The sequence below is a fragment of the Hyperolius riggenbachi genome, chromosome 4 (genome assembly GCF_040937935.1).
Source record: "Hyperolius riggenbachi isolate aHypRig1 chromosome 4, aHypRig1.pri, whole genome shotgun sequence".
NCBI lineage: Eukaryota > Metazoa > Chordata > Amphibia > Anura > Hyperoliidae > Hyperolius > Hyperolius riggenbachi.
The window spans coordinates 42,132,904-42,160,009 of record NC_090649.1 but is presented as its reverse complement, the minus strand read 5'-3'; the positions used below and the strand labels follow the sequence as shown (position 1 = coordinate 42,160,009).

Here is a 27,106-nt window from a genome sequence, read left to right as displayed (position 1 = left end):
AGCAACAGGGCAAGGCATTGGTGGTTCAGTGGTAGAATTCTCGCCTGCCACGCGGGAGGCCTGGGTTTGATTCCCGGCCAATGCAAATGCTAGGATTTTGGCACACCTCCACACTTTGCACTTCTCAAGCTTAAGACATCTCTGCAGGCCAGAAGCCATTTAACCTCCCCGGCGTTCAATTCCCAGGATTTCTTTGCAAAAAGTGATAAAATGTATTTTTAAAACTTTTTTTTTTCCTGTAACTTGCCAAACTGTGTCAAGCAAGGGTCTAGTATACAGTGCAGAAGAGTATTGATGTGTATGCACGTTTATACTGTTCACAGCATGTTTTTATGGATGGACATTTCTGTCCATACCGCTGAGGAGGTTAAGGACATTTGCAAGAGTCACCGTGGCACTTGGCCACAGTGCTGGCTGACAGTCGAGAAGAGGGACCCTAGTACCCAGCAAACATGACTCTAAGACACACAAGTTAAAGCAGCCTTGGGACACTTGCATGCCCAAAGGCCTTTGCATGTCTTCTAGCAGTGCCAGTGACGTGCAGCATCTCTCCCTCTCCAGTACTCACCTATTAGGCTTCTTTTTAACTGTCTAGAAAAGCCTCGGAAATGCCAAGTCAGCAGCATCTGCTCATCTGGTGTTGTTTTACAACTTTTTGCCTTGTTGTCTTTGCACTCTACTCAGGGCCTTGCTCAAATTTGGAGCGTTCTCTCTAGGCCCTCATTCATTCTACTTTTGTCCTGAGTTTTCTCACAGTAGATGTTGAGATGTTGTGTCAGCTTACCTACAACTTGCTTTCCCAGCACCTAGCAATTAAGAAAACATACTAAAAGTACAGAAAAAAAAGTAGTAACAAACTTAAGTCAAATGAAAGCAACCACTTTTTTTGCTTGCCGGGACTGAAAGGCTTTTTGGTTTGTAACTTTTGTTGGGAAGTACCTCATCTAAAAACAAGTTAAGGGAAAGAGCAACTTCCTTTTTTTCAATCCTCTCAGCTAAATCTCAGGCCGTGTGCAGAGTGCCCTCCTCATACTGCTATGTGAGCACCTTTGGAGTGCAAAGCCTAATACACACCATACCAATGCCTGTCAGATAGATGGGTCGAACAGATGATTTCTGGCAGGTCCGATCTGATTTCCGATCGTTTTTCTGATGGATTTGCATAGTAGTGATCGGAAATCCGAACGGAAATCCGATCGTGTCTGTCGGAAAGGATCTATCGGCCCATCTATCTGATGGGGAATTGCATGGTGTGCACCAGGCATACGAGAATGAGTATCTTTCAGGTGGTTGTTCCTTGTCAAGTGATTGATTGTAAGTCTCTCCTTGACAAAAGGACTGGAGTAAAGCCAACGGAAATCTGGGAAAAGCAGATAAGAAAAGTAGTATAGGAAAGATGAGTAAGATTGTAAGAAGGAGTTTTTTTCTCTTTCTTGGGGTGGTGAAGCACTTTTGCTGAAAAGTTGTTAAAAGAGGTTGTGTGAGTAAAAGTGAAGGGGAAAGCTGAGATGACATTTTCGTTTGTTAGCAAAGGGAGTGGGGAGTGGCATGTGAAAGAGGAAGTGATGGCCTGGTGATGGTTTGTAATCGTTTTGGAGGAGCTCTGCCTAGTAGAAAGTAAAAGGAGAAGCTTTGATCGCCCAACGTGGGGCTCGAACCCACGACCCTGAGATTAAGAGTCTCATGCTCTACCAACTGAGCTAGCCGGGCTTGCTTGCTTTAGCTGAAATGTCAAAAATTGCAAAATGGCGCCAGCCTCACCTTTGCCATCCGCACAGAAGAAGGCAATCTTGTATGGCCTGATTTGGCTGGCCACGTTTTTCAGCACCGAGCAACAGGGCAAGGCATTGGTGGTTCAGTGGTAGAATTCTCGCCTGCCACGCGGGAGGCCCGGGTTCGATTCCCGGCCAATGCAAATGCTAGGATTTTGGCACACCTCCACACTTTGCACTTCTCAAGCTTAAGACATCTCTGCAGGCCAGAAGCCATTTAAGGACATTTGCAAGAGTCACCGTGGCACTTGGCCACAGTGCTGGCTGACAGTCGAGAAGAGGGACCCTAGTACCCAGCAAACATGACTCTAAGACACACAAGTTAAAGCAGCCTTGGGACACTTGCGTGCCCAAAGGCCTTGCATGTCTTCTAGCAGTGCCAGTGACGTGCAGCATCTCTCCCTCTCCAGTACTCACCTATTAGGCTTCTTTTTAACTGTCTAGAAAAGCCTCGGAAATGCCAAGTCAGCAGCATCTGCTCATCTGGTGTTGTTTTACAACTTTTTGCCTTGTTGTCTTTGCATTCTACTCAGGGCCTTGCTCAAATTTGGAGCGTTCTCTCTAGGCCCTCATTCATTCTACTTTTGTCCTGAGTTTTCTCACAGTAGATGTTGAGATGTTGTGTCAGCTTACCTACAACTTGCTTTCCCAGCACCTAGCAATTAAGAAAACATACTAAAAGTACAGAAAAAAAAGTAGTAACAAACTTAAGTCAAATGAAAGCAACCACTTTTTTTGCTTGCCGGGACTGAAAGGCTTTTTGGTTTGTAACTTTTGTTGGGAAGTACCTCATCTAAAAACAAGTTAAGGGAAAGAGCAACTTCCTTTTTTTCAATCCTCTCAGCTAAATCTCAGGCCGTGTGCAGAGTGCCCTCCTCAACTGCTATGTGAGCACCTTTGGAGTGCAAAGCCTAATACACACCATACCAATGCCTGTCAGATAGATGGGTCGAACAGATGATTTCCGGCAGGTCCGATCTGATTTCCGATCGTTTTTCTGATGGATTTGCATAGTAGTGATCGGAAATCCGAACGGAAATCCGATCGTGTCTGTCGGAAAGGATCTATCGGCCCATCTATCTGATGGGGAATTGCATGGTGTGCACCAGGCATACGAGAATGAGTATCTTTCAGGTGGTTGTTCCTTGTCAAGTGATTGATTGTAAGTCTCTCCTTGACAAAAGGACTGGAGTAAAGCCAACGGAAATCTGGGAAAAGCAGATAAGAAAAGTAGTATAGGAAAGATGAGTAAGATTGTAAGAAGGAGTGTTTTTCTCTTTCTTGGGGTGGTGAAGCACTTTTGCTGAAAAGTTGTTAAAAGAGGTTGTGTGAGTAAAAGTGAAGGGGAAAGCTGAGATGACATTTTCGTTTGTTAGCAAAGGGAGTGGGGAGTGGCATGTGAAAGAGGAAGTGATGGCCTGGTGATGGTTTGTAATCGTTTTGGAGGAGCTCTGCCTAGTAGAAAGTAAAAGGAGAAGCTTTGATCACCCAACGTGGGGCTCGAACCCACGACCCTGAGATTAAGAGTCTCATGCTCTACCGACTGAGCTAGCCGGGCTTGCTTGCTTGAGCTGAAATGTCAAAAATTGCAAAATGGCGCCAGCCTCACCTTTGCCATCCGCACAGAAGAAGGCAATCTTGTATGGCCTGATTTGGCTGGCCACGTTTTTCAGCACCGAGCAACAGGGCAAGGCATTGGTGGTTCAGTGGTAGAATTCTCGCCTGCCACGCGGGAGGCCTGGGTTTGATTCCCGGCCAATGCAAATGCTAGGATTTTGGCACACCTCCACACTTTGCACTTCTCAAGCTTAAGACATCTCTGCAGGCCAGAAGCCATTTAACCTCCCCGGCGTTCAATTCCCAGGATTTCTTTGCAAAAAGTGATAAAATGTATTTTTAAAACTTTTTTTTTTCCTGTAACTTGCCAAACTGTGTCAAGCAAGGGTCTAGTATACAGTGCAGAAGAGTATTGATGTGTATGCACGTTTATACTGTTCACAGCATGTTTTTATGGATGGACATTTCTGTCCATACCGCTGAGGAGGTTAAGGACATTTGCAAGAGTCACCGTGGCACTTGGCCACAGTGCTGGCTGACAGTCGAGAAGAGGGACCCTAGTACCCAGCAAACATGACTCTAAGACACACAAGTTAAAGCAGCCTTGGGACACTTGCGTGCCCAAAGGCCTTGCATGTCTTCTAGCAGTGCCAGTGACGTGCAGCATCTCTCCCTCTCCAGTACTCACCTATTAGGCTTCTTTTTAACTGTCTAGAAAAGCCTCGGAAATGCCAAGTCAGCAGCATCTGCTCATCTGGTGTTGTTTTACAACTTTTTGCCTTGTTGTCTTTGCACTCTACTCAGGGCCTTGCTCAAATTTGGAGCGTTCTCTCTAGGCCCTCATTCATTCTACTTTTGTCCTGAGTTTTCTCACAGTAGATGTTGAGATGTTGTGTCAGCTTACCTACAACTTGCTTTCCCAGCACCTAGCAATTAAGAAAACATACTAAAAGTACAGAAAAAAAAGTAGTAACAAACTTAAGTCAAATGAAAGCAACCACTTTTTTTGCTTGCCGGGACTGAAAGGCTTTTTGGTTTGTAACTTTTGTTGGGAAGTACCTCATCTAAAAACAAGTTAAGGGAAAGAGCAACTTCCTTTTTTTCAATCCTCTCAGCTAAATCTCAGGCCGTGTGCAGAGTGCCCTCCTCATACTGCTATGTGAGCACCTTTGGAGTGCAAAGCCTAATACACACCATACCAATGCCTGTCAGATAGATGGGTCGAACAGATGATTTCCGGCAGGTCCGATCTGATTTCCGATCGTTTTTCTGATGGATTTGCATAGTAGTTATCGGAAATCCGAACGGAAATCCGATCGTGTCTGTCGGAAAGGATCTATCGGCCCATCTATCTGATGGGGAATTGCATGGTGTGCACCAGGCATACGAGAATGAGTATCTTTCAGGTGGTTGTTCCTTGTCAAGTGATTGATTGTAAGTCTCTCCTTGACAAAAGGACTGGAGTAAAGCCAACGGAAATCTGGGAAAAGCAGATAAGAAAAGTAGTATAGGAAAGATGAGTAAGATTGTAAGAAGGAGTGTTTTTCTCTTTCTTGGGGTGGTGAAGCACTTTTGCTGAAAAGTTGTTAAAAGAGGTTGTGTGAGTAAAAGTGAAGGGGAAAGCTGAGATGACATTTTCGTTTGTTAGCAAAGGGAGTGGGGAGTGGCATGTGAAAGAGGAAGTGATGGCCTGGTGATGGTTTGTAATCGTTTTGGAGGAGCTCTGCCTAGTAGAAAGTAAAAGGAGAAGCTTTGATCGCCCAATGTGGGGCTCGAACCCACGACCCTGAGATTAAGAGTCTCATGCTCTACCGACTGAGCTAGCCGGGCTTGCTTGCTTGAGCTGAAATGTCAAAAATTGCAAAATGGCGCCAGCCTCACCTTTGCCATCCGCACAGAAGAAGGCAATCTTGTATGGCCTGATTTGGCTGGCCACGTTTTTCAGCACCGAGCAACAGGGCAAGGCATTGGTGGTTCAGTGGTAGAATTCTCGCCTGCCACGCGGGAGGCCCGGGTTCGATTCCTGGCCAATGCAAATGCTAGGATTTTGGCACACCTCCACACTTTGCACTTCTCAAGCTTAAGACATCTCTGCAGGCCAGAAGCCATTTAAGGACATTTGCAAGAGTCACCGTGGCACTTGGCCACAGTGCTGGCTGACAGTCGAGAAGAGGGACCCTAGTACCCAGCAAACATGACTCTAAGACACACAAGTTAAAGCAGCCTTGGGACACTTGCGTGCCCAAAGGCCTTGCATGTCTTCTAGCAGTGCCAGTGACGTGCAGCATCTCTCCCTCTCCAGTACTCACCTATTAGGCTTCTTTTTAACTGTCTAGAAAAGCCTCGGAAATGCCAAGTCAGCAGCATCTGCTCATCTGGTGTTGTTTTACAACTTTTTGCCTTGTTGTCTTTGCACTCTACTCAGGGCCTTGCTCAAATTTGGAGCGTTCTCTCTAGGCCCTCATTCATTCTACTTTTGTCCTGAGTTTTCTCACAGTAGATGTTGAGATGTTGTGTCAGCTTACCTACAACTTGCTTTCCCAGCACCTAGCAATTAAGAAAACATACTAAAAGTACAGAAAAAAAAGTAGTAACAAACTTAAGTCAAATGAAAGCAACCACTTTTTTTGCTTGCCGGGACTGAAAGGCTTTTTGGTTTGTAACTTTTGTTGGGAAGTACCTCATCTAAAAACAAGTTAAGGGAAAGAGCAACTTCCTTTTTTTCAATCCTCTCAGCTAAATCTCAGGCCGTGTGCAGAGTGCCCTCCTCATACTGCTATGTGAGCACCTTTGGAGTGCAAAGCCTAATACACACCATACCAATGCCTGTCAGATAGATGGGTCGAACAGATGATTTCCGGCAGGTCCGATCTGATTTCCGATCGTTTTTCTGATGGATTTGCATAGTAGTGATCGGAAATCCGAACGGAAATCCGATCGTGTCTGTCGGAAAGGATCTATCGGCCCATCTATCTGATGGGGAATTGCATGGTGTGCACCAGGCATACGAGAATGAGTATCTTTCAGGTGGTTGTTCCTTGTCAAGTGATTGATTGTAAGTCTCTCCTTGACAAAAGGACTGGAGTAAAGCCAACGGAAATCTGGGAAAAGCAGATAAGAAAAGTAGTATAGGAAAGATGAGTAAGATTGTAAGAAGGAGTGTTTTTCTCTTTCTTGGGGTGGTGAAGCACTTTTGCTGAAAAGTTGTTAAAAGAGGTTGTGTGAGTAAAAGTGAAGGGGAAAGCTGAGATGACATTTTCGTTTGTTAGCAAAGGGAGTGGGGAGTGGCATGTGAAAGAGGAAGTGATGGCCTGGTGATGGTTTGTAATCGTTTTGGAGGAGCTCTGCCTAGTAGAAAGTAAAAGGAGAAGCTTTGATCGCCCAACGTGGGGCTCGAACCCACGACCCTGAGATTAAGAGTCTCATGCTCTACCGACTGAGCTAGCCGGGCTTGCTTGCTTGAGCTGAAATGTCAAAAATTGCAAAATGGCGCCAGCCTCACCTTTGCCATCCGCACAGAAGAAGGCAATCTTGTATGGCCTGATTTGGCTGGCCACGTTTTTCAGCACCGAGCAACAGGGCAAGGCATTGGTGGTTCAGTGGTAGAATTCTCGCCTGCCACGCGGGAGGCCCGGGTTCGATTCCCGGCCAATGCAAATGCTAGGATTTTGGCACACCTCCACACTTTGCACTTCTCAAGCTTAAGACATCTCTGCAGGCCAGAAGCCATTTAAGGACATTTGCAAGAGTCACCGTGGCACTTGGCCACAGTGCTGGCTGACAGTCGAGAAGAGGGACCCTAGTACCCAGCAAACATGACTCTAAGACACACAAGTTAAAGCAGCCTTGGGACAATTGCGTGCCCAAAGGCCTTGCATGTCTTCTAGCAGTGCCAGTGACGTGCAGCATCTCTCCCTCTCCAGTACTCACCTATTAGGCTTCTTTTTAACTGTCTAGAAAAGCCTCGGAAATGCCAAGTCAGCAGCATCTGCTCATCTGGTGTTGTTTTACAACTTTTTGCCTTGTTGTCTTTGCACTCTACTCAGGGCCTTGCTCAAATTTGGAGCGTTCTCTCTAGGCCCTCATTCATTCTACTTTTGTCCTGAGTTTTCTCACAGTAGATGTTGAGATGTTGTGTCAGCTTACCTACAACTTGCTTTCCCAGCACCTAGCAATTAAGAAAACATACTAAAAGTACAGAAAAAAAAGTAGTAACAAACTTAAGTCAAATGAAAGCAACCACTTTTTTTGCTTGCCGGGACTGAAAGGCTTTTTGGTTTGTAACTTTTGTTGGGAAGTACCTCATCTAAAAACAAGTTAAGGGAAAGAGCAACTTCCTTTTTTTCAATCCTCTCAGCTAAATCTCAGGCCGTGTGCAGAGTGCCCTCCTCATACTGCTATGTGAGCACCTTTGGAGTGCAAAGCCTAATACACACCATACCAATGCCTGTCAGATAGATGGGTCGAACAGATGATTTCCGGCAGGTCCGATCTGATTTCCGATCGTTTTTCTGATGGATTTGCATAGTAGTGATCGGAAATCCGAACGGAAATCCGATCGTGTCTGTCGGAAAGGATCTATCGGCCCATCTATCTGATGGGGAATTGCATGGTGTGCACCAGGCATACGAGAATGAGTATCTTTCAGGTGGTTGTTCCTTGTCAAGTGATTGATTGTAAGTCTCTCCTTGACAAAAGGACTGGAGTAAAGCCAACGGAAATCTGGGAAAAGCAGATAAGAAAAGTAGTATAGGAAAGATGAGTAAGATTGTAAGAAGGAGTGTTTTTCTCTTTCTTGGGGTGGTGAAGCACTTTTGCTGAAAAGTTGTTAAAAGAGGTTGTGTGAGTAAAAGTGAAGGGGAAAGCTGAGATGACATTTTCGTTTGTTAGCAAAGGGAGTGGGGAGTGGCATGTGAAAGAGGAAGTGATGGCCTGGTGATTGTTTGTAATCGTTTTGGAGGAGCTCTGCCTAGTAGAAAGTAAAAGGAGAAGCTTTGATCACCCAACGTGGGGCTCGAACCCACGACCCTGAGATTAAGAGTCTCATGCTCTACCGACTGAGCTAGCCGGGCTTGCTTGCTTGAGCTGAAATGTCAAAAATTGCAAAATGGCGCCAGCCTCACCTTTGCCATCCGCACAGAAGAAGGCAATCTTGTATGGCCTGATTTGGCTGGCCACGTTTTTCAGCACCGAGCAACATGGCAAGGCATTGGTGGTTCAGTGGTAGAATTCTCGCCTGCCACGCGGGAGGCCTGGGTTTGATTCCCGGCCAATGCAAATGCTAGGATTTTGGCACACCTCCACACTTTGCACTTCTCAAGCTTAAGACATCTCTGCAGGCCAGAAGCCATTTAACCTCCCCGGCGTTCAATTCCCAGGATTTCTTTGCAAAAAGTGATAAAATGTATTTTTAAAACTTTTTTTTTCCTGTAACTTGCCAAACTGTGTCAAGCAAGGGTCTAGTATACAGTGCAGAAGAGTATTGATCTGTATGCACGTTTATACTGTTCACAGCATGTTTTTATGGATGGACATTTCTGTCCATACCGCTGAGGAGGTTAAGGACATTTGCAAGAGTCACCGTGGCACTTGGCCACAGTGCTGGCTGACAGTCGAGAAGAGGGACCCTAGTACCCAGCAAACATGACTCTAAGACACAAAAGTTAAAGCAGCCTTGGGACACTTGCGTGCCCAAAGGCCTTGCATGTCTTCTAGCAGTGCCAGTGACGTGCAGCATCTCTCCCTCTCCAGTACTCACCTATTAGGCTTCTTTTTAACTGTCTAGAAAAGCCTCGGAAATGCCAAGTCAGCAGCATCTGCTCATCTGGTGTTGTTTTACAACTTTTTGCCTTGTTGTCTTTGCACTCTACTCAGGGCCTTGCTCAAATTTGGAGCGTTCTCTCTAGGCCCTCATTCATTCTACTTTTGTCCTGAGTTTTCTCACAGTAGATGTTGAGATGTTGTGTCAGCTTACCTACAACTTGCTTTCCCAGCACCTAGCAATTAAGAAAACATACTAAAAGTACAGAAAAAAAAGTAGTAACAAACTTAAGTCAAATGAAAGCAACCACTTTTTTTGCTTGCCGGGACTGAAAGGCTTTTTGGTTTGTAACTTTTGTTGGGAAGTACCTCATCTAAAAACAAGTTAAGGGAAAGAGCAACTTCCTTTTTTTCAATCCTCTCAGCTAAATCTCAGGCCGTGTGCAGAGTGCCCTCCTCATACTGCTATGTGAGCACCTTTGGAGTGCAAAGCCTAATACACACCATACCAATGCCTGTCAGATAGATGGGTCGAACAGATGATTTCCGGCAGGTCCGATCTGATTTCCGATCGTTTTTCTGATGGATTTGCATAGTAGTTATCGGAAATCCGAACGGAAATCCGATCGTGTCTGTCGGAAAGGATCTATCGGCCCATCTATCTGATGGGGAATTGCATGGTGTGCACCAGGCATACGAGAATGAGTATCTTTCAGGTGGTTGTTCCTTGTCAAGTGATTGATTGTAAGTCTCTCCTTGACAAAAGGACTGGAGTAAAGCCAACGGAAATCTGGGAAAAGCAGATAAGAAAAGTAGTATAGGAAAGATGAGTAAGATTGTAAGAAGGAGTGTTTTTCTCTTTCTTGGGGTGGTGAAGCACTTTTGCTGAAAAGTTGTTAAAAGAGGTTGTGTGAGTAAAAGTGAAGGGGAAAGCTGAGATGACATTTTCGTTTGTTAGCAAAGGGAGTGGGGAGTGGCATGTGAAAGAGGAAGTGATGGCCTGGTGATGGTTTGTAATCGTTTTGGAGGAGCTCTGCCTAGTAGAAAGTAAAAGGAGAAGCTTTGATCGCCCAACGTGGGGCTCGAACCCACGACCCTGAGATTAAGAGTCTCATGCTCTACCGACTGAGCTAGCCGGGCTTGCTTGCTTGAGCTGAAATGTCAAAAATTGCAAAATGGCGCCAGCCTCACCTTTGCCATCCGCACAGAAGAAGGCAATCTTGTATGGCCTGATTTGGCTGGCCACGTTTTTCAGCACCGAGCAACAGGGCAAGGCATTGGTGGTTCAGTGGTAGAATTCTCGCCTGCCACGCGGGAGGCCCGGGTTCGATTCTCGGCCAATGCAAATGCTAGGATTTTGGCACACCTCCACACTTTGCACTTCTCAAGCTTAAGACATCTCTGCAGGCCAGAAGCCATTTAAGGACATTTGCAAGAGTCACCGTGGCACTTGGCCACAGTGCTGGCTGACAGTCGAGAAGAGGGACCCTAGTACCCAGCAAACATGACTCTAAGACACACAAGTTAAAGCAGCCTTGGGACACTTGCGTGCCCAAAGGCCTTGCATGTCTTCTAGCAGTGCCAGTGACGTGCAGCATCTCTCCCTCTCCAGTACTCACCTATTAGGCTTCTTTTTAACTGTCTAGAAAAGCCTCGGAAATGCCAAGTCAGCAGCATCTGCTCATCTGGTGTTGTTTTACAACTTTTTGCCTTGTTGTCTTTGCACTCTACTCAGGGCCTTGCTCAAATTTGGAGCGTTCTCTCTAGGCCCTCATTCATTCTACTTTTGTCCTGAGTTTTCTCACAGTAGATGTTGAGATGTTGTGTCAGCTTACCTACAACTTGCTTTCCCAGCACCTAGCAATTAAGAAAACATACTAAAAGTACAGAAAAAAAAGTAGTAACAAACTTAAGTCAAATGAAAGCAACCACTTTTTTAGCTTGCCGGGACTGAAAGGCTTTTTGGTTTGTAACTTTTGTTGGGAAGTACCTCATCTAAAAACAAGTTAAGGGAAAGAGCAACTTCCTTTTTTTCAATCCTCTCAGCTAAATCTCAGGCCGTGTGCAGAGTGCCCTCCTCATACTGCTATGTGAGCACCTTTGGAGTGCAAAGCCTAATACACACCATACCAATGCCTGTCAGATAGATGGGTCGAACAGATGATTTCCGGCAGGTCCGATCTGATTTCCGATCGTTTTTCTGATGGATTTGCATAGTAGTGATCGGAAATCCGAACGGAAATCCGATCGTGTCTGTCGGAAAGGATCTATCGGCCCATCTATCTGATGGGGAATTGCATGGTGTGCACCAGGCATACGAGAATGAGTATCTTTCAGGTGGTTGTTCTTTGTCAAGTGATTGATTGTAAGTCTCTCCTTGACAAAAGGACTGGAGTAAAGCCAACGGAAATCTGGGAAAAGCAGATAAGAAAAGTAGTATAGGAAAGATGAGTAAGATTGTAAGAAGGAGTGTTTTTCTCTTTCTTGGGGTGGTGAAGCCCTTTTTTTGCTGAAAAGTTGTTAAAAGAGGTTGTGTGAGTAAAAGTGAAGGGGAAAGCTGAGATGACATTTTCGTTTGTTAGCAAAGGGAGTGGGGAGTGGCATGTGAAAGAGGAAGTGATGGCCTGGTGATGGTTTGTAATCGTTTTGGAGGAGCTCTGCCTAGTAGAAAGTAAAAGGAGAAGCTTTGATCGCCCAACGTGGGGCTCGAACCCACGACCCTGAGATTAAGAGTCTCATGCTCTACCGACTGAGCTAGCCGGGCTTGCTTGCTTGAGCTGAAATGTCAAAAATTGCAAAATGGCGCCAGCCTCACCTTTGCCATCCGCACAGAAGAAGGCAATCTTGTATGGCCTGATTTGGCTGGCCACGTTTTTCAGCACCGAGCAACAGGGCAAGGCATTGGTGGTTCAGTGGTAGAATTCTCGCCTGCCACGCGGGAGGCCCGGGTTCGATTCCCGGCCAATGCAAATGCTAGGATTTTGGCACACCTCCACACTTTGCACTTCTCAAGCTTAAGACATCTCTGCAGGCCAGAAGCCATTTAAGGACATTTGCAAGAGTCACCGTGGCACTTGGCCACAGTGCTGGCTGACAGTCGAGAAGAGGGACCCTAGTACCCAGCAAACATGACTCTAAGACACACAAGTTAAAGCAGCCTTGGGACACTTGCGTGCCCAAAGGCCTTGCATGTCTTCTAGCAGTGCCAGTGACGTGCAGCATCTCTCCCTCTCCAGTACTCACCTATTAGGCTTCTTTTTAACTGTCTAGAAAAGCCTCGGAAATGCCAAGTCAGCAGCATCTGCTCATCTGGTGTTGTTTTACAACTTTTTGCCTTGTTGTCTTTGCACTCTACTCAGGGCCTTGCTCAAATTTGGAGCGTTCTCTCTAGGCCCTCATTCATTCTACTTTTGTCCTGAGTTTTCTCACAGTAGATGTTGAGATGTTGTGTCAGCTTACCTACAACTTGCTTTCCCAGCACCTAGCAATTAAGAAAACATACTAAAAGTACAGAAAAAAAAGTAGTAACAAACTTAAGTCAAATGAAAGCAACCACTTTTTTTGCTTGCCGGGACTGAAAGGCTTTTTGGTTTGTAACTTTTGTTGGGAAGTACCTCATCTAAAAACAAGTTAAGGGAAAGAGCAACTTCCTTTTTTTCAATCCTCTCAGCTAAATCTCAGGCCGTGTGCAGAGTGCCCTCCTCATACTGCTATGTGAGCACCTTTGGAGTGCAAAGCCTAATACACACCATACCAATGCCTGTCAGATAGATGGGTCGAACAGATGATTTCCGGCAGGTCCGATCTGATTTCCGATCGTTTTTCTGATGGATTTGCATAGTAGTGATCGGAAATCCGAACGGAAATCCGATCGTGTCTGTCGGAAAGGATCTATCGGCCCATCTATCTGATGGGGAATTGCATGGTGTGCACCAGGCATACGAGAATGAGTATCTTTCAGGTGGTTGTTCCTTGTCAAGTGATTGATTGTAAGTCTCTCCTTGACAAAAGGACTGGAGTAAAGCCAATGGAAATCTGGGAAAAGCAGATAAGAAAAGTAGTATAGGAAAGATGAGTAAGATTGTAAGAAGGAGTGTTTTTCTCTTTCTTGGGGTGGTGAAGCACTTTTGCTGAAAAGTTGTTAAAAGAGGTTGTGTGAGTAAAAGTGAAGGGGAAAGCTGAGATGACATTTTCGTTTGTTAGCAAAGGGAGTGGGGAGTGGCATGTGAAAGAGGAAGTGATGGCCTGGTGATGGTTTGTAATCGTTTTGGAGGAGCTCTGCCTAGTAGAAAGTAAAAGGAGAAGCTTTGATCACCCAACGTGGGGCTCGAACCCACGACCCTGAGATTAAGAGTCTCATGCTCTACCGACTGAGCTAGCCGGGCTTGCTTGCTTGAGCTGAAATGGCAAAAATTGCAAAATGGCGCCAGCCTCACCTTTGCCATCCGCACAGAAGAAGGCAATCTTGTATGGCCTGATTTGGCTGGCCACGTTTTTCAGCACCGAGCAACAGGGCAAGGCATTGGTGGTTCAGTGGTAGAATTCTCACCTGCCACGCGGGAGGCCCGGGTTCGATTCCCGGCCAATGCAAATGCTAGGATTTTGGCACACCTCCACACTTTGCACTTCTCAAGCTTAAGACATCTCTGCAGGCCAGAAGCCATTTAAGGACATTTGCAAGAGTCACCGTGGCACTTGGCCACAGTGCTGGCTGACAGTCGAGAAGAGGGACCCTAGTACCCAGCAAACATGACTCTAAGACACACAAGTTAAAGAGAATCTGTACTCTAATATTCTTACAATAAAAAGCATACCATTCTATTCATTATTTTCTCCTGTGCCCCTCTGTGCTGTTTCTGCCACTCTCTGCTGCAATCCTGGCTTGTAATTAACAGTTTTAGGCAGTGTTTACAAACAAACTAACCAGCTTCTAATAGGCTCAGCTAATCATAGTGTATGAGTCATTCAGAGTATGCAGGGGGCCTGCAGAGGGTGTGTATCGCTTCTACCAATCACAAGCAGTCCTGCACATTCCACACAATCAAGCTTTAGCCCGACAAACAGGACAGAGGAAAGATACATTGATTTATTACAGAGACAGTGCAGTTAGGAAAGACTGCAGTAAGCCAGAGCAGATTAGAACAGGCATAGGAACTTATAGGATAGAAGAACTAAGGCTGAAAAATTTGTTACAGAGTCTCTTTAAAGCAGCCTTGGGACACTTGCGTGCCCAAAGGCCTTGCATGTCTTCTAGCAGTGCCAGTGACGTGCAGCATCTCTCCCTCTCCAGTACTCACCTATTAGGCTTCTTTTTAACTGTCTAGAGAAGCCTCGGAAATGCCAAGTCAGCAGCATCTGCTCATCTGGTGTTGTTTTACAACTTTTTGCCTTGTTGTCTTTGCACTCTACTCAGGGCCTTGCTCAAATTTGGAGCGTTCTCTCTAGGCCCTCATTCATTCTACTTTTGTCCTGAGTTTTCTCACAGTAGATGTTGAGATGTTGTGTCAGCTTACCTACAACTTGCTTTCCCAGCACCTAGCAATTAAGAAAACATACTAAAAGTACAGAAAAAAGTAGTAACAAACTTAAGTCAAATGAAAGCAACCACTTTTTTTGCTTGCCGGGACTGAAAGGCTTTTTGGTTTGTAACTTTTGTTGGGAAGTACCTCATCTAAAAACAAGTTAAGGGAAAGAGCAACTTCCTTTTTTTCAATCCTCTCAGCTAAATCTCAGGCCGTGTGCAGAGTGCCCTCCTCATACTGCTATGTGAGCACCTTTGGAGTGCAAAGCCTAATACACACCATACCAATGCCTGTCAGATAGATGGGTCGAACAGATGATTTCCGGCAGGTCCGATCTGATTTCCGATCGTTTTTCTGATGGATTTGCATAGTAGTGATCGGAAATCCGAACGGAAATCCGATCGTGTCTGTCGGAAAGGATCTATCGGCCCATCTATCTGATGGGGAATTGCATGGTGTGCACCAGGCATACGAGAATGAGTATCTTTCAGGTGGTTGTTCCTTGTCAAGTGATTGATTGTAAGTCTCTCCTTGACAAAAGGACTGGAGTAAAGCCAACGGAAATCTGGGAAAAGCAGATAAGAAAAGTAGTATAGGAAAGATGAGTAAGATTGTAAGAAGGAGTGTTTTTCTCTTTCTTGGGGTGGTGAAGCACTTTTGCTGAAAAGTTGTTAAAAGAGGTTGTGTGAGTAAAAGTGAAGGGGAAAGCTGAGATGACATTTTCGTTTGTTAGCAAAGGGAGTGGGGAGTGGCATGTGAAAGAGGAAGTGATGGCCTGGTGATGGTTTGTAATCGTTTTGGAGGAGCTCTGCCTAGTAGAAAGTAAAAGGAGAAGCTTTGATTGCCCAACGTGGGGCTCGAACCCACGACCCTGAGATTAAGAGTCTCATGCTCTACCGACTGAGCTAGCCGGGCTTGCTTGCTTGAGCTGAAATGTCAAAAATTGCAAAATGGCGCCAGCCTCACCTTTGCCATCCGCACAGAAGAAGGCAATCTTGTATGGCCTGATTTGGCTGGCCACGTTTTTCAGCACCGAGCAACAGGGCAAGGCATTGGTGGTTCAGTGGTAGAATTCTCGCCTGCCACGCGGGAGGCCCGGGTTCGATTCCTGGCCAATGCAAATGCTAGGATTTTGGCACACCTCCACACTTTGCACTTCTCAAGCTTAAGACATCTCTGCAGGCCAGAAGCCATTTAAGGACATTTGCAAGAGTCACCGTGGCACTTGGCCACAGTGCTGGCTGACAGTCGAGAAGAGGGACCCTAGTACCCAGCAAACATGACTCTAAGACACACAAGTTAAAGCAGCCTTGGGACACTTGCGTGCCCAAAGGCCTTGCATGTCTTTTAGCAGTGCCAGTGACGTGCAGCATCTCTCCCTCTCCAGTACTCACCTATTAGGCTTCTTTTTAACTGTCTAGAAAAGCCTCGGAAATGCCAAGTCAGCAGCATCTGCTCATCTGGTGTTGTTTTACAACTTTTTGCCTTGTTGTCTTTGCACTCTACTCAGGGCCTTGCTCAAATTTGGAGCGTTCTCTCTAGGCCCTCATTCATTCTACTTTTGTCCTGAGTTTTCTCACAGTAGATGTTGAGATGTTGTGTCAGCTTACCTACAACTTGCTTTCCCAGCACCTAGCAATTAAGAAAACATACTAAAAGTACAGAAAAAAAAGTAGTAACAAACTTAAGTCAAATGAAAGCAACCACTTTTTTTGCTTGCCGGGACTGAAAGGCTTTTTGGTTTGTAACTTTTGTTGGGAAGTACCTCATCTAAAAACAAGTTAAGGGAAAGAGCAACTTCCTTTTTTTCAATCCTCTCAGCTAAATCTCAGGCCGTGTGCAGAGTGCCCTCCTCATACTGCTATGTGAGCACCTTTGGAGTGCAAAGCCTAATACACACCATACCAATGCCTGTCAGATAGATGGGTCGAACAGATGATTTCCGGCAGGTCCGATCTGATTTCCGATCGTTTTTCTGATGGATTTGCATAGTAGTGATCGGAAATCCGAACGGAAATCCGATCGTGTCTGTCGGAAAGGATCTATCGGCCCATCTATCTCATGGGGAATTGCATGGTGTGCACCAGGCATACGAGAATGAGTATCTTTCAGGTGGTTGTTCCTTGTCAAGTGATTGATTGTAAGTCTCTCCTTGACAAAAGGACTGGAGTAAAGCCAATGGAAATCTGGGAAAAGCAGATAAGAAAAGTAGTATAGGAAAGATGAGTAAGATTGTAAGAAGGAGTGTTTTTCTCTTTCTTGGGGTGGTGAAGCACTTTTGCTGAAAAGTTGTTAAAAGAGGTTGTGTGAGTAAAAGTGAAGGGGAAAGCTGAGATGACATTTTCGTTTGTTAGCAAAGGGAGTGGGGAGTGGCATGTGAAAGAGGAAGTGATGGCCTGGTGATGGTTTGTAATCGTTTTGGAGGAGCTCTGCCTAGTAGAAAGTAAAAGGAGAAGCTTTGATCGCCCAACGTGGGGCTCGAACCCACGACCCTGAGATTAAGAGTCTCATGCTCTACCGACTGAGCTAGCCGGGCTTACTTGCTTGAGCTGAAATGTCAAAAATTGCAAAATGGCGCCAGCCTCACCTTTGCCATCCGCACAGAAGAAGGCAATCTTGTATGGCCTGATTTGGCTGGCCACGTTTTTCAGCACCGAGCAACAGGGCAAGGCATTGGTGGTTCAGTGGTAGAATTCTCGCCTGCCACGCGGGAGGCCCGGGTTCGATTCCCGGCCAATGCAAATGCTAGGATTTTGGCACACCTCCACACTTTGCACTTCTCAAGCTTAAGACATCTCTGCAGGCCAGAAGCCATTTAAGGACATTTGCAAGAGTCACCGTGGCACTTGGCCACAGTGCTGGCTGACAGTCGAGAAGAGGGACCCTAGTACCCAGCAAACATGACTCTAAGACACACAAGTTAAAGCAGCCTTGGGACACTTGCGTGCCCAAAGGCCTTGCATGTCTTCTAGCAGTGCCAGTGACGTGCAGCATCTCTCCCTCTCCAGTACTCACCTATTAGGCTTCTTTTTAACTGTCTAGAAAAGCCTCGGAAATGCCAAGTCAGCAGCATCTGCTCATCTGGTGTTGTTTTACAACTTTTTGCCTTGTTGTCTTTGCACTCTACTCAGGGCCTTGCTCAAATTTGGAGCGTTCTCTCTAGGCCCTCATTCATTCTACTTTTGTCCTGAGTTTTCTCACAGTAGATGTTGAGATGTTGTGTCAGCTTACCTACAACTTGCTTTCCCAGCACCTAGCAATTAAGAAAGCATACTAAAAGTACAGAAAAAAAAGTAGTAACAAACTTAAGTCAAATGAAAGCAACCACTTTTTTTGCTTGCCGGGACTGAAAGGCTTTTTGGTTTGTAACTTTTGTTGGGAAGTACCTCATCTAAAAACAAGTTAAGGGAAAGAGCAACTTCCTTTTTTTCAATCCTCTCAGCTAAATCTCAGGCCGTGTGCAGAGTGCCCTCCTCATACTGCTATGTGAGCACCTTTGGAGTGCAAAGCCTAATACACACCATACCAATGCCTGTCAGATAGATGGGTCGAACAGATGATTTCCGGCAGGTCCGATCTGATTTCCGATCGTTTTTCTGATGGATTTGCATAGTAGTGATCGGAAATCCGAACGGAAATCCGATCGTGTCTGTCGGAAAGGATCTATCGGCCCATCTATCTGATGGGGAATTGCATGGTGTGCACCAGGCATACGAGAATGAGTATCTTTCAGGTGGTTGTTCCTTGTCAAGTGATTGATTGTAAGTCTCTCCTTGACAAAAGGACTGGAGTAAAGCCAACGGAAATCTGGGAAAAGCAGATAAGAAAAGTAGTATAGGAAAGATGAGTAAGATTGTAAGAAGGAGTGTTTTTCTCTTTCTTGGGGTGGTGAAGCACTTTTGCTGAAAAGTTGTTAAAAGAGGTTGTGTGAGTAAAAGTGAAGGGGAAAGCTGAGATGACATTTTCGTTTGTTAACAAAGGGAGTGGGGAGTGGCATGTGAAAGAGGAAGTGATGGCCTGGTGATGGTTTGTAATCGTTTTGGAGGAGCTCTGCCTAGTAGAAAGTAAAAGGAGAAGCTTTGATCGCCCAACGTGGGGCTCGAACCCACGACCCTGAGATTAAGAGTCTCATGCTCTACCGACTGAGCTAGCCGGGCTTGCTTGCTTGAGCTGAAATGTCAAAAATTGCAAAATGGCGCCAGCCTCACCTTTGCCATCCGCACAGAAGAAGGCAATCTTGTATGGCCTGATTTGGCTGGCCACGTTTTTCAGCACCGAGCAACAGGGCAAGGCATTGGTGGTTCAGTGGTAGAATTCTCGCCTGCCACGCGGGAGGCCCGGGTTCGATTCCCGGCCAATGCAAATGCTAGGATTTTGGCACACCTCCACACTTTGCACTTCTCAAGCTTAAGACATCTCTGCAGGCCTGAAGCCATTTAAGGACATTTGCAAGAGTCACCGTGGCACTTGGCCACAGTGCTGGCTGACAGTCGAGAAGAGGGACCCTAGTACCCAGCAAACATGACTCTAAGACACACAAGTTAAAGCAGCCTTGGGACACTTGCGTGCCCAAAGGCCTTGCATGTCTTCTAGCAGTGCCAGTGACGTGCAGCATCTCTCCCTCTCCAGTACTCACCTATTAGGCTTCTTTTTAACTGTCTAGAAAAGCCTCGGAAATGCCAAGTCAGCAGCATCTGCTCATCTGGTGTTGTTTTACAACTTTTTGCCTTGTTGTCTTTGCACTCTACTCAGGGCCTTGCTCAAATTTGGAGCGTTCTCTCTAGGCCCTCATTCATTCTACTTTTGTCCTGAGTTTTCTCACAGTAGATGTTGAGATGTTGTGTCAGCTTACCTACAACTTGCTTTCCCAGCACCTAGCAATTAAGAAAGCATACTAAAAGTACAGAAAAAAAAGTAGTAACAAACTTAAGTCAAATGAAAGCAACCACTTTTTTTGCTTGCCGGGACTGAAAGGCTTTTTGGTTTGTAACTTTTGTTGGGAAGTACCTCATCTAAAAACAAGTTAAGGGAAAGAGCAACTTCCTTTTTTTCAATCCTCTCAGCTAAATCTCAGGCCGTGTGCAGAGTGCCCTCCTCATACTGCTATGTGAGCACCTTTGGAGTGCAAAGCCTAATACACACCATACCAATGCCTGTCAGATAGATGGGTCGAACAGATGATTTCCGGCAGGTCCGATCTGATTTCCGATCGTTTTTCTGATGGATTTGCATAGTAGTGATCGGAAATCCGAACGGAAATCCGATCGTGTCTGTCGGAAAGGATCTATCGGCCCATCTATCTGATGGGGAATTGCATGGTGTGCACCAGGCATACGAGAATGAGTATCTTTCAGGTGGTTGTTCCTTGTCAAGTGATTGATTGTAAGTCTCTCCTTGACAAAAGGACTGGAGTAAAGCCAACGGAAATCTGGGAAAAGCAGATAAGAAAAGTAGTATAGGAAAGATGAGTAAGATTGTAAGAAGGAGTGTTTTTCTCTTTCTTGGGGTGGTGAAGCACTTTTGCTGAAAAGTTGTTAAAAGAGGTTGTGTGAGTAAAAGTGAAGGGGAAAGCTGAGATGACATTTTCGTTTGTTAACAAAGGGAGTGGGGAGTGGCATGTGAAAGAGGAAGTGATGGCCTGGTGATGGTTTGTAATCGTTTTGGAGGAGCTCTGCCTAGTAGAAAGTAAAAGGAGAAGCTTTGATCGCCCAACGTGGTGCTCGAACCCACGACCCTGAGATTAAGAGTCTCATGCTCTACCGACTGAGCTAGCCGGGCTTGCTTGCTTGAGCTGAAATGTCAAAAATTGCAAAATGGCGCCAGCCTCACCTTTGCCATCCGCACAGAAGAAGGCAATCTTGTACGGCCTGATTTGGCTGGCCACGTTTTTCAGCACCGAGCAACAGGGCAAGGCATTGGTGGTTCAGTGGTAGAATTCTCGCCTGCCACGCGGGAGGCCCGGGTTCGATTCCGGGCCAATGCAAATACTAGGATTTTGGCACACCTCCACACTTTGCACTTCTCAAGCTTAAGACATCTCTGCAGGCCAGAAGCCATTTAAGGACATTTGCAAGAGTCACCGTGGCACTTGGCCACAGTGCTGGCTGACAGTCGAGAAGAGGGACCCTAGTACCCAGCAAACATGACTCTAAGACACACAAGTTAAAGCAGCCTTGGGACACTTGCGTGCCCAAAGGCCTTGCATGTCTTCTAGCAGTGCCAGTGACGTGCAGCATCTCTCCCTCTCCAGTACTCACCTATTAGGCTTCTTTTTAACTGTCTAGAAAAGCCTCGGAAATGCCAAGTCAGCAGCATCTGCTCATCTGGTGTTGTTTTACAACTTTTTGCCTTGTTGTCTTTGCACTCTACTCAGGGCCTTGCTCAAATTTGGAGCGTTCTCTCTAGGCCCTCATTCATTCTACTTTTGTCCTGAGTTTTCTCACAGTAGATGTTGAGATGTTGTGTCAGCTTACCTACAACTTGCTTTCCCAGCACCTAGCAATTAAGAAAACATACTAAAAGTACAGAAAAAAAAGTAGTAACAAACTTAAGTCAAATGAAAGCAACCACTTTTTTTGCTTGCCGGGACTGAAAGGCTTTTTGGTTTGTAACTTTTGTTGGGAAGTACCTCATCTAAAAACAAGTTAAGGGAAAGAGCAACTTCCTTTTTTTCAATCCTCTCAGCTAAATCTCAGGCCGTGTGCAGAGTGCCCTCCTCATACTGCTATGTGAGCACCTTTGGAGTGCAAAGCCTAATACACACCATACCAATGCCTGTCAGATAGATGGGTCGAACAGATGATTTCCGGCAGGTCCGATCTGATTTCCGATCGTTTTTCTGATGGATTTGCATAGTAGTGATCGGAAATCCGAACGGAAATCCGATCGTGTCTGTCGGAAAGGATCTATCGGCCCATCTATCTGATGGGGAATTGCATGGTGTGCACCAGGCATACGAGAATGAGTATCTTTCAGGTGGTTGTTCCTTGTCAAGTGATTGATTGTACGTCTCTCCTTGACAAAAGGACTGGAGTAAAGCCAACGAAAATCTGGGAAAAGCAGATAAGAAAAGTAGTATAGGAAAGATGAGTAAGATTGTAAGAAGGAGTGTTTTTCTCTTTCTTGGGGTGGTGAAGCACTTTTGCTGAAAAGTTGTTAAAAGAGGTTGTGTGAGTAAAAGTGAAGGGGAAAGCTGAGATGACATTTTCGTTTGTTAGCAAAGGGAGTGGGGAGTGGCATGTGAAAGAGGAAGTGATGGCCTGGTGATGGTTTGTAATCGTTTTGGAGGAGCTCTGCCTAGTAGAAAGTAAAAGGAGAAGCTTTGATCGCCCAACGTGGGGCTCAAACCCACGACCCTGAGATTAAGAGTCTCATGCTCTACCGACTGAGCTAGCCGGGCTTGCTTGCTTGAGCTGAAATGTCAAAAATTGCAAAATGGCGCCAGCCTCACCTTTGCCATCCGCACAGAAGAAGGCAATCTTGTATGGCCTGATTTGGCTGGCCACGTTTTTCAGCACCGAGCAACAGGGCAAGGCATTGGTGGTTCAGTGGTAGAATTCTCGCCTGCCACGCGGGAGGCCCGGGTTCGATTCCCGGCCAATGCAAATGCTAGGATTTTGGCACACCTCCACACTTTGCACTTCTCAAGCTTAAGACATCTCTGCAGGCCAGAAGCCATTTAAGGACATTTGCAAGAGTCACCGTGGCACTTGGCCACAGTGCTGGCTGACAGTCGAGAAGAGGGACCCTAGTACCCAGCAAACATGACTCTAAGACACACAAGTTAAAGCAGCCTTGGGACACTTGCGTGCCCAAAGGCCTTGCATGTCTTCTAGCAGTGCCAGTGACGTGCAGCATCTCTCCCTCTCCAGTACTCACCTATTAGGCTTCTTTTTAACTGTCTAGAAAAGCCTCGGAAATGCCAAGTCAGCAGCATCTGCTCATCTGGTGTTGTTTTACAACTTTTTGCCTTGTTGTCTTTGCACTCTACTCAGGGCCTTGCTCAAATTTGGAGCGTTCTCTCTAGGCCCTCATTCATTCTACTTTTGTCCTGAGTTTTCTCACAGTAGATGTTGAGATGTTGTGTCAGCTTACCTACAACTTGCTTTCCCAGCACCTAGCAATTAAGAAAACATACTAAAAGTACAGAAAAAAAAGTAGTAACAAACTTAAGTCAAATGAAAGCAACCACTTTTTTTGCTTGCCGGGACTGAAAGGCTTTTTGGTTTGTAACTTTTGTTGGGAAGTACCTCATCTAAAAACAAGTTAAGGGAAAGAGCAACTTCCTTTTTTTCAATCCTCTCAGCTAAATCTCAGGCCGTGTGCAGAGTGCCCTCCTCATACTGCTATGTGAGCACCTTTGGAGTGCAAAGCCTAATACACACCATACCAATGACTGTCAGATAGATGGGTCGAACAGATGATTTCCGGCAGGTCCGATCTGATTTCCGATCGTTTTTCTGATGGATTTGCATAGTAGTGATCGGAAATCCGAACGGAAATCCGATCGTGTCTGTCGGAAAGGATCTATCGGCCCATCTATCTGATGGGGAATTGCATGGTGTGCACCAGGCATACGAGAATGAGTATCTTTCAGGTGGTTGTTCCTTGTCAAGTGATTGATTGTAAGTCTCTCCTTGACAAAAGGACTGGAGTAAAGCCAACGAAAATCTGGGAAAAGCAGATAAGAAAAGTAGTATAGGAAAGATGAGTAAGATTGTAAGAAGGAGTGTTTTTCTCTTTCTTGGGGTGGTGAAGCACTTTTGCTGAAAAGTTGTTAAAAGAGGTTGTGTGAGTAAAAGTGAAGGGGAAAGCTGAGATGACATTTTCGTTTGTTAGCAAAGGGAGTGGGGAGTGGCATGTGAAAGAGGAAGTGATGGCCTGGTGATGGTTTGTAATCGTTTTGGAGGAGCTCTGCCTAGTAGAAAGTAAAAGGAGAAGCTTTGATCGCCCAACGTGGGGCTCGAACCCACGACCCTGAGATTAAGAGTCTCAAGCTCTACCGACTGAGCTAGCCGGGCTTGCTTGCTTGAGCTGAAATGTCAAAAATTGCAAAATGGCGCCAGCCTCACCTTTGCCATCCGCACAGAAGAAGGCAATCTTGTATGGCCTGATTTGGCTGGCCACGTTTTTCAGCACCGAGCAACAGGGCAAGGCATTGGTGGTTCAGTGGTAGAATTCTCGCCTGCCACGCGGGAGGCCCGGGTTCGATTCCGGGCCAATGCAAATACTAGGATTTTGGCACACCTCCACACTTTGCACTTCTCAAGCTTAAGACATCTCTGCAGGCCAGAAGCCATTTAAGGACATTTGCAAGAGTCACCGTGGCACTTGGCCACAGTGCTGGCTGACAGTCGAGAAGAGGGACCCTAGTACCCAGCAAACATGACTCTAAGACACACAAGTTAAAGCAGCCTTGGGACACTTGCGTGCCCAAAGGCCTTGCATGTCTTCTAGCAGTGCCAGTGACGTGCAGCATCTCTCCCTCTCCAGTACTCACCTATTAGGCTTCTTTTTAACTGTCTAGAAAAGCCTCGGAAATGCCAAGTCAGCAGCATCTGCTCATCTGGTGTTGTTTTACAACTTTTTGCCTTGTTGTCTTTGCACTCTACTCAGGGCCTTGCTCAAATTTGGAGCGTTCTCTCTAGGCCCTCATTCATTCTACTTTTGTCCTGAGTTTTCTCACAGTAGATGTTGAGATGTTGTGTCAGCTTACCTACAACTTGCTTTCCCAGCACCTAGCAATTAAGAAAACATACTAAAAGTACAGAAAAAAAAGTAGTAACAAACTTAAGTCAAATGAAAGCAACCACTTTTTTTGCTTGCCGGGACTGAAAGGCTTTTTGGTTTGTAACTTTTGTTGGGAAGTACCTCATCTAAAAACAAGTTAAGGGAAAGAGCAACTTCCTTTTTTTCAATCCTCTCAGCTAAATCTCAGGCCGTGTGCAGAGTGCCCTCCTCATACTGCTATGTGAGCACCTTTGGAGTGCAAAGCCTAATACACACCATACCAATGCCTGTCAGATAGATGGGTCGAACAGATGATTTCCGGCAGGTCCGATCTGATTTCCGATCGTTTTTCTGATGGATTTGCATAGTAGTGATCGGAAATCCGAACGGAAATCCGATCGTGTCTGTCGGAAAGGATCTATCGGCCCATCTATCTGATGGGGAATTGCATGGTGTGCACCAGGCATACGAGAATGAGTATCTTTCAGGTGGTTGTTCCTTGTCAAGTGATTGATTGTAAGTCTCTCCTTGACAAAAGGACTGGAGTAAAGCCAACGGAAATCTGGGAAAAGCAGATAAGAAAAGTAGTATAGGAAAGATGAGTAAGATTGTAAGAAGGAGTGTTTTTCTCTTTCTTGGGGTGGTGAAGCACTTTTGCTGAAAAGTTGTTAAAAGAGGTTGTGTGAGTAAAAGTGAAGGGGAAAGCTGAGATGACATTTTCGTTTGTTAGCAAAGGGAGTGGGGAGTGGCATGTGAAAGAGGAAGTGATGGCCTGGTGATGGTTTGTAATCGTTTTGGAGGAGCTCTGCCTAGTAGAAAGTAAAAGGAGAAGCTTTGATCGCCCAACGTGGGGCTCGAACCCACGACCCTGAGATTAAGAGATTAAGAGTCTCATGCTCTACCGACTGAGCTAGCCGGGCTTGCTTGCTTGAGCTGAAATGTCAAAAATTGCAAAATGGCGCCAGCCTCTCCTTTGCCATCCGCACAGAAGAAGGCAATCTTGTATGGCCTGATTTGGCTGGCCACGTTTTTCAGCACCGAGCAACAGGGCAAGGCATTGGTGGTTCAGTGGTAGAATTCTCGCCTGCCACGCGGGAGGCCCGGGTTCGATTCCCGGCCAATGCAAATGCTAGGATTTTGGCACACCTCCACACTTTGCACTTCTCAAGCTTAAGACATCTCTGCAGGCCTGAAGCCATTTAAGGACATTTGCAAGAGTCACCGTGGCACTTGGCCACAGTGCTGGCTGACAGTCGAGAAGAGGGACCCTAGTACCCAGCAAACATGACTCTAAGACACACAAGTTAAAGCAGCCTTGGGACACTTGCGTGCCCAAAGGCCTTGCATGTCTTCTAGCAGTGCCAGTGACGTGCAGCATCTCTCCCTCTCCAGTACTCACCTATTAGGCTTCTTTTTAACTGTCTAGAAAAGCCTCGGAAATGCCAAGTCAGCAGCATCTGCTCATCTGGTGTTGTTTTACAACTTTTTGCCTTGTTGTCTTTGCACTCTACTCAGGGCCTTGCTCAAATTTGGAGCGTTCTCTCTAGGCCCTCATTCATTCTACTTTTGTCCTGAGTTTTCTCACAGTAGATGTTGAGATGTTGTGTCAGCTTACCTACAACTTGCTTTCCCAGCACCTAGCAATTAAGAAAACATACTAAAAGTACAGAAAAAAAAGTAGTAACAAACTTAAGTCAAATGAAAGCAACCACTTTTTTTGCTTGCCGGGACTGAAAGGCTTTTTGGTTTGTAACTTTTGTTGGGAAGTACCTCATCTAAAAACAAGTTAAGGGAAAGAGCAACTTCCTTTTTTTCAATCCTCTCAGCTAAATCTCAGGCCGTGTGCAGAGTGCCCTCCTCATACTGCTATGTGAGCACCTTTGGAGTGCAAAGCCTAATACACACCATACCAATGCCTGTCAGATAGATGGGTCGAACAGATGATTTCCGGCAGGTCCGATCTGATTTCCGATCGTTTTTCTGATGGATTTGCATAGTAGTGATCGGAAATCCGAACGGAAATCCGATCGTGTCTGTCGGAAAGGATCTATCGGCCCATCTATCTGATGGGGAATTGCATGGTGTGCACCAGGCATACGAGAATGAGTATCTTTCAGGTGGTTGTTCCTTGTCAAGTGATTGATTGTAAGTCTCTCCTTGACAAAAGGACTGGAGTAAAGCCAACGGAAATCTGGGAAAAGCAGATAAGAAAAGTAGTATAGGAAAGATGAGTAAGATTGTAAGAAGGAGTGTTTTTCTCTTTCTTGGGGTGGTGAAGCACTTTTGCTGAAAAGTTGTTAAAAGAGGTTGTGTGAGTAAAAGTGAAGGGGAAAGCTGAGATGACATTTTCGTTTGTTAGCAAAGGGAGTGGGGAGTGGCATGTGAAAGAGGAAGTGATGGCCTGGTGATGGTTTGTAATCGTTTTGGAGGAGCTCTGCCTAGTAGAAAGTAAAAGGAGAAGCTTTGATCGCCCAACGTGGGGCTCAAACCCACGACCCTGAGATTAAGAGTCTCATGCTCTACCGACTGAGCTAGCCGGGCTTGCTTGCTTAAGCTGAAATGTCAAAAATTGCAAAATGGCGCCAGCCTCACCTTTGCCATCCGCACAGAAGAAGGCAATCTTGTATGGCCTGATTTGGCTGGCCACGTTTTTCAGCACCGAGCAACAGGGCAAGGCATTGGTGGTTCAGTGGTAGAATTCTCGCCTGCCATGCGGGAGGCCCGGGTTCGATTCCCGGCCAATGCAAATGCTAGGATTTTGGCACA

The 27,106-nt window shown here is 45.8% G+C and overlaps 16 non-coding genes across 16 annotated transcripts; 8 read left to right on the top strand and 8 right to left on the bottom strand.

Annotated features, from left to right (window-relative positions):
- Positions 1 to 1,637: 1,637 nt before the first annotated feature.
- On the bottom strand, positions 1,638 to 1,710 carry TRNAK-CUU (transfer RNA lysine (anticodon CUU)). The gene has a single exon. It is a non-coding gene; the product is annotated as a tRNA-Lys (tRNA).
- A 134-nt stretch (positions 1,711 to 1,844) lies between these two features.
- Positions 1,845 to 1,915, top strand: TRNAG-GCC (transfer RNA glycine (anticodon GCC)). The gene has a single exon. It is a non-coding gene; the product is annotated as a tRNA-Gly (tRNA).
- Positions 1,916 to 6,707: 4,792 nt separating this feature from the next.
- Positions 6,708 to 6,780, bottom strand: TRNAK-CUU (transfer RNA lysine (anticodon CUU)). The gene has a single exon. It is a non-coding gene; the product is annotated as a tRNA-Lys (tRNA).
- A 134-nt stretch (positions 6,781 to 6,914) lies between these two features.
- Positions 6,915 to 6,985, top strand: TRNAG-GCC (transfer RNA glycine (anticodon GCC)). The gene has a single exon. It is a non-coding gene; the product is annotated as a tRNA-Gly (tRNA).
- Positions 6,986 to 10,156: 3,171 nt separating this feature from the next.
- On the bottom strand, positions 10,157 to 10,229 carry TRNAK-CUU (transfer RNA lysine (anticodon CUU)). Its single transcript has one exon. It is a non-coding gene; the product is annotated as a tRNA-Lys (tRNA).
- Positions 10,230 to 11,780: 1,551 nt separating this feature from the next.
- Positions 11,781 to 11,853, bottom strand: TRNAK-CUU (transfer RNA lysine (anticodon CUU)). The gene has a single exon. It is a non-coding gene; the product is annotated as a tRNA-Lys (tRNA).
- A 134-nt stretch (positions 11,854 to 11,987) lies between these two features.
- On the top strand, positions 11,988 to 12,058 carry TRNAG-GCC (transfer RNA glycine (anticodon GCC)). Its single transcript has one exon. It is a non-coding gene; the product is annotated as a tRNA-Gly (tRNA).
- A 3,395-nt stretch (positions 12,059 to 15,453) lies between these two features.
- Positions 15,454 to 15,526, bottom strand: TRNAK-CUU (transfer RNA lysine (anticodon CUU)). The gene has a single exon. It is a non-coding gene; the product is annotated as a tRNA-Lys (tRNA).
- A 1,548-nt stretch (positions 15,527 to 17,074) lies between these two features.
- TRNAK-CUU (transfer RNA lysine (anticodon CUU)) lies at positions 17,075 to 17,147 on the bottom strand. The gene has a single exon. It is a non-coding gene; the product is annotated as a tRNA-Lys (tRNA).
- A 134-nt stretch (positions 17,148 to 17,281) lies between these two features.
- Positions 17,282 to 17,352, top strand: TRNAG-GCC (transfer RNA glycine (anticodon GCC)). Its single transcript has one exon. It is a non-coding gene; the product is annotated as a tRNA-Gly (tRNA).
- A 1,343-nt stretch (positions 17,353 to 18,695) lies between these two features.
- On the bottom strand, positions 18,696 to 18,768 carry TRNAK-CUU (transfer RNA lysine (anticodon CUU)). Its single transcript has one exon. It is a non-coding gene; the product is annotated as a tRNA-Lys (tRNA).
- A 134-nt stretch (positions 18,769 to 18,902) lies between these two features.
- On the top strand, positions 18,903 to 18,973 carry TRNAG-GCC (transfer RNA glycine (anticodon GCC)). The gene has a single exon. It is a non-coding gene; the product is annotated as a tRNA-Gly (tRNA).
- Positions 18,974 to 22,144: 3,171 nt separating this feature from the next.
- On the top strand, positions 22,145 to 22,215 carry TRNAG-GCC (transfer RNA glycine (anticodon GCC)). The gene has a single exon. It is a non-coding gene; the product is annotated as a tRNA-Gly (tRNA).
- A 1,343-nt stretch (positions 22,216 to 23,558) lies between these two features.
- On the bottom strand, positions 23,559 to 23,631 carry TRNAK-CUU (transfer RNA lysine (anticodon CUU)). Its single transcript has one exon. It is a non-coding gene; the product is annotated as a tRNA-Lys (tRNA).
- A 1,763-nt stretch (positions 23,632 to 25,394) lies between these two features.
- On the top strand, positions 25,395 to 25,465 carry TRNAG-GCC (transfer RNA glycine (anticodon GCC)). Its single transcript has one exon. It is a non-coding gene; the product is annotated as a tRNA-Gly (tRNA).
- A 1,550-nt stretch (positions 25,466 to 27,015) lies between these two features.
- Positions 27,016 to 27,086, top strand: TRNAG-GCC (transfer RNA glycine (anticodon GCC)). Its single transcript has one exon. It is a non-coding gene; the product is annotated as a tRNA-Gly (tRNA).
- Positions 27,087 to 27,106: the final 20 nt, after the last annotated feature.